Below are 5,811 nucleotides of genomic sequence, written 5' to 3' on the forward strand. Positions count from 1 at the left end.
TTCTATGCAAAAATAAAAATCCCAAGCCTGTCCCTCCTCCTCTGGCATCTCCCTGGATGCTTTAAAAAAAGGAAATTCAAGGAAATTCAAGGAAATTCAAGAAAATTCAAATTCAAGGAAATTCAAGGAAATTCAAATTCAAGGAAATTCAAGGAAATTCAAATTCAAGGAAATTCAAGGAAATTCAAATTCAATTAATCTCTTTTTCTATAAAACAATTTATACCAAAATTTATCAATACCAATTTATACTATTTAATAAAGAATAATTGCTTTGAAAAGAATGAAATAACAATTTATCCATTGTCTATACCACTGTTTGTTTTGAATGATTTTTGCTATAAAATCAACATTTTGGTTTTGGTCTCACCCCCAGCCAAAGCTGGAATTTTGCTCTCCTTTCCCCCATCTCTGGATTTTAGGGTTTTAATCTCTTTTTCTATGCAAAAATAAAAATTCCAAGCCTGTCCCTCCTCCTCTGGCATCTCCCTGGATGCTTTAAAAAAAGGAAATTCAAGGAAATTCAAATTCAAGGAAATTCAAGGAAATTCAAATTCAAATTCAATTAATCTCTTTTTCTATAAAACAATTTCTACCAAAATTTATCAGTACCAATTTATACTATTTAATAAAGAATAATTGCTTTTAAAAGAATGAAATAACAATTTATCCATTGTCTATACCACTGTTTGTTTTGAATGATTTTTGCTATAAAATCAACTTGGTTTTGGTCTCACCCCCAGCCAAACCTGGAATTTTGCTCTCCTTTCCCCCATCTCTGGATTTTAGGGTTTTAATCTCTTTTTCTATGCAAAAATAAAAATCCCAAGCCTGTCCCTCCTCCTCTGGCATCTCCCTGGATGCTTTAAAAAAAGCAAATTCAAGGAAATTCAAATTCAAGGAAATTCAAGGAAATTCAAATTCAAATTCAATTAATCTCTTTTTCTTTAAAACAATTTATACCAAAATTTATCAATACCAATTTATACTCTTTAATAAAGAATAACTGCTTTTAAAATAACGAAATAACAATTTATCCATTTGTTTGTTTTGAATGATTTTTGCTATAAAATCAACATTTTTTTTTGTCTCACCCCCAGCCAAAGCTGGAATTTTGCTCTCCTTTCCCCATCTCTGGTTTTTAGGGTTTTAATCTCTTTTTCTATGCAAAAATAAAAATCCCAAGCCTGTCCCTCCTCCTCTGGCATCTCCCTGGATGCTTTAAAAAAAGGAAATTCAAGGAAATTCAAGGAAATTCAAGGAAATTCAAGGAAATTCAAATTCAAGGAAATTCAAGGAAATTCAAATTCAAATTCAATTAACCTCTTTTTCTATAAAACAATTTCTACCAAAATTTATCAATACCAATTTATACTATTTAATAAAGAAAATTTGCATTTAAAATAATGAAATAACAATTTATACATTGTCTATACCACTGTTTGTTGTGAACGATTTTTCCTATAAAATCAACATTTTTTTTTGGTCTCACCCCCAGCCAAAGCTGGAATTTTGCTCTCCTTTCCCCCATCTCTGGATTTTAGGGTTTTAATCTCTTTTTCTATGCAAAAAAAAAAATCCCAAGCCTGTCCCTCCTCCTCTGGCCTCTCCCTGGATGCATTAAAAAAAGGAAATTCAAGGAAATTCAAGGAAATTCAAATTCAATTAATCTCTTTTTCTATAAAACAATTTATACCAAAATTTATCAATACCAATTTATACTATTTAATAAAGAATAATTGCTTTTAAAACACTGAAATAACAATTTATCCATTGTCTATACCACTGTTTGTTTTGAATGATTTTTGCTATAAAATCAACTTGGTTTTTGGTCTCACCCCCAGCCAAACCTGGAATTTTGCTCTCCTTTCCCCCATCTCTGGTTTTTAGGGTTTTAATCTCTTTTTCTATGCAAAAATAAAAATTCCAAGCCTGTCCCTCCTCCTGTGGCATCTCCCTGGATGCTTTAAAAAAAGGAAATTCAAGGAAATTCAAATTCAAGGAAATTCAAGGAAATTCAAATTCAATTAATCTCTTTTTCTATAAAACAATTTATACCAAAATTTATCAATACCAATTTATACTATTTAATACATAAGAATTGCTTTGAAAAGAATGAAATAACAATTTATCCATTGTATATACCACTGTTTGTTTTGAATGATTTTTGCTATAAAATCAACTTGGTTTTGGTCTCACCCCCAGCCAAAGCTGGAATTTTGCTCTCCTTTCCCCCATCTCTGGTTTTTAGAGTTTTAATCTCTTTTTCTATGCAAAAATAAAAATTCCAAGCCAGTCCCTCCTCCTCTGGCATCTCCCTGGATGCTTTAAAAAAAGGAAATTCAAGGAAATTCAAGAAAATTCAAATTCAAGGAAATTCAAGGAAATTCAAATTCAATTAATCTCTTTTTCTATAAAACAATTTCTACCAAAATTTACCAATACCAATTTATACTATTTAATAAAGAATAATTGCTTTTAAAAGAATGAAATAACAATTTATCCATTGTCTATACCACTGTTTGTTTTGAATGATTTTTGCTATAAAATCAACTTGGTTTTGGTCTCACCCCCAGCCAAAGCTGGAATTTTGCTCTCCTTTCCCCCATCTCTGGATTTTAGGGTTTTAAGCTCTTTTTCTATGCAAAAATAAAATTTCCAAGCCAGTCCCTCCTCCTGTGGCATCTCCCTGGATGCTTTAGAAAAAGGAAATTCAAGGAAATTCAAATTCAAGGAAATTCAAGGAAATTCAAATTCAAGGAAATTGAAGGAAATTCAAATTCAATTAACCTCTTTTTCTATAAAACAATTTATACCAAAATTCACCAATTTATACTATTTAATAAAGAATAATTGCTTTTAAAATAACGAAATAACAATTTATCCTTTGTATATACCACTGTTTCTTTTGAATGATTTTTGCTATAAAATCAACATTTTTTTTGGTCTCACCCCCAGCCAAAGCTGGAATTTTGCTCTCCTTTTCCCCCCATCTCTGGTTTTTAGGGTTTTAATCTCTTTTTCTATGCAAAAATAAAAATTCCAAGCCTGTCCCTCCTCCTCTGGCATCTCCCTGGATGCTTTAAAAAAAGGAAATTCAAGGAAATTCAAGGAAATTCAAGGAAATTCAAGAAAATTCAAATTCAAGGAAATTCAAGGAAATTCAAATTCAAGGAAATTCAAGAAAATTCAAATTCAATTAATCTCTTTTTCTATAAAACAATTTCTACCAAAATTTATCAATACCAATTTATTCTATTTAATAAAGAATAATTGCTTTGAAAATAATGAAATAACAATTTATACAATTTATAGCTGGAGCTCAACAGGAGGAAAACATCCCTTGGGGAATGATCCTTTATTTACAGGGGGAATAGAAATGAAATTCCCTAAACACAGCTCAGTTTTGGGGATTTTTTGGCTACTGGGACATCAAGAAAAGGGGCAGGGACCAGTGAGGTGTTGCTGAGGATGAGTTCCATAAAGAACAGGATAATAAAGATAATAACAGGAATTAATAAATAACAGGATGGAGTTCAATCCCTGCATTTCTTGGATTCCTGCTCATATTCCTGCTCATGTTTGGTCCCTAAATTCTGAATTTTCCTGATTTTCTCTCTCCCACCCTCCTTCCCCAATTTCCTTTTCCACACACGCCCCTCACTCCTGCAGCCCCTCTCACCTCACCAGCATTTCTCAATAGCCCTGGAATTTTTTTTTGTATTTCTGGATTTTAAACACAGGGAGCAAAGATCAGAGGGCAAAACAAAAGGAGGAAGAAATGGAATTTCTGCAGGTGACCAAAGCAATCCTCAATAAATGCACTGCAGCATTTCCTTTTGCTGTGATTCATTCATTCATTTCTTGCTTCAGATACATATTTTTTATATTTTAATATCTATATTAAATAATATATATATTTATAATTTATTTATTTATATTTATAATTTATATATATTATTATATATAAAAATATATATAATATATATATAAATTTATATATATTAAATAATACATATATAAAAAGGGGATTTTTATAAATACTAGATTTATAGAGATATACTTTTATATATAGATATACATTTTATATATTCATATGTATTTCTATATATAAAGGAGTTTTTAATATATGTGAGATTTATAGATACTTTTGTATATAGATATGTATTTTTATATATTTTATATATACAAAGGAGATTTTTATACATGAGATTTATAGAGATCTATACTTTCATAAATATATTTTTAATATATTTATACATAAGAAATATTGGCTATTTTTGATATTTACATTTATCCAGTCCCAGGCATGTTGGGATCAGCAGTTTTCCCATTTTCCTCAGTGAAGCAGGAAAATCCAAGAGTTCTCTGTCCCACAAATCCCCCAGGAATAAAACCTCTATTTCCAGTCCCCAATTATTCCCAATTACTCGAGCATCAACCACTGGACACTGATTTTTCCAAATGTCTTCCCACATTTTTTCTGCAGGATTTTTATTCCCTCCACCTGGCAGAATATTGAGTATTAATTTGTATTATTTTTTTTTAAATCTCAGTTCATTTGCTCTCTCCCAAGTTAAGCACAGCTTAATAAAAAGATATAAATATGTAAATATTCATGTGGAAACAAATATGGATACATAATATATGTTATATAGAAATACTGTATTTATATATATAAATATACACTGGAAATCCTGACAGGAGCACATCAGGAATAAAGCAGTGAACTCCCAAGGGGCTGAGGAGAAAATTTGGAATAGAATCCCCCAGATCCATCCCAGAATATTTCCCCTGCTGTTAATTAGCTAAGCAGAGTTAATTAGTTAATTAGTGTAGCACCTCAACATCAAACAATCCTCTTTCCACTGGCTGAAAACTTTTTTGGGATTTGCTACTTCAACTTCCATTAATAATAATAATAATAATAATAATAATAATAATAATAATAATAATAATAATAATAATAATAATAATAATTATTATTATTATTATTATTATTATATTTTATTAATTTATTATTAATTTATTTTTAATTTTATTTTATTTTATTATTATTTTATTACTATTATTACTTTTTTATTGTTTATTTTATTTTGTATTCCTGAAGTTTGAATTTATATGAGAAAGTTCAGTCTGGCTCCTGTGATGGGAGGAAAACAGAACTGGAACAGCTCCAGGTATTTTGGGGGATTAATGGTAAGAAAAATCATAATTAGGAAAATATTAGGAATTGGAGCTCCCCTCAAAAACATTATATATATAAACATTATATATTATATTTATATATTATAAAATTATATACAATATATTATATATTATAATATATCATATATATAATATATAATATATAATATATAATATATAATATATAATATATAATATATAATATATAATATATATTATATTTATATATTATAAAATTATATATTATATTTATATTACATAAAACATTATTATTCATTAATATGAATACTATGAACATTATTGTTCATTAATATGAATATTATGGACATTAATATTCATGAGGTCAAGGCAAAATTCCCAATATTCCAGTGAGATTTCTGCCTCAGGAAAAGCCACTGGAAAATGAATTTTTTTGTCCTTTATGGGACAAAACTTAAAGAACCCGAAATCAAAAATGAACATCCCAATCTTAACTGGAATTACAGGAAGGCAGCTGAAGATAAATCATCAAATGTACAAGGTATTTACAGTTTATGTGAAGAATTCCACATTTTTTCCAAGAAAATTCCCCCAAATGTCCAGTGAGAGCCTTCTGCTGTAGATTTTGCAAACAGACACAACACAC

The sequence above is a fragment of the Agelaius tricolor genome, unplaced genomic scaffold (assembly GCF_023055355.1).
Source record: "Agelaius tricolor isolate 1412-34295 unplaced genomic scaffold, bAgeTri1.0.p SCAF_10, whole genome shotgun sequence".
NCBI lineage: Eukaryota > Metazoa > Chordata > Aves > Passeriformes > Icteridae > Agelaius > Agelaius tricolor.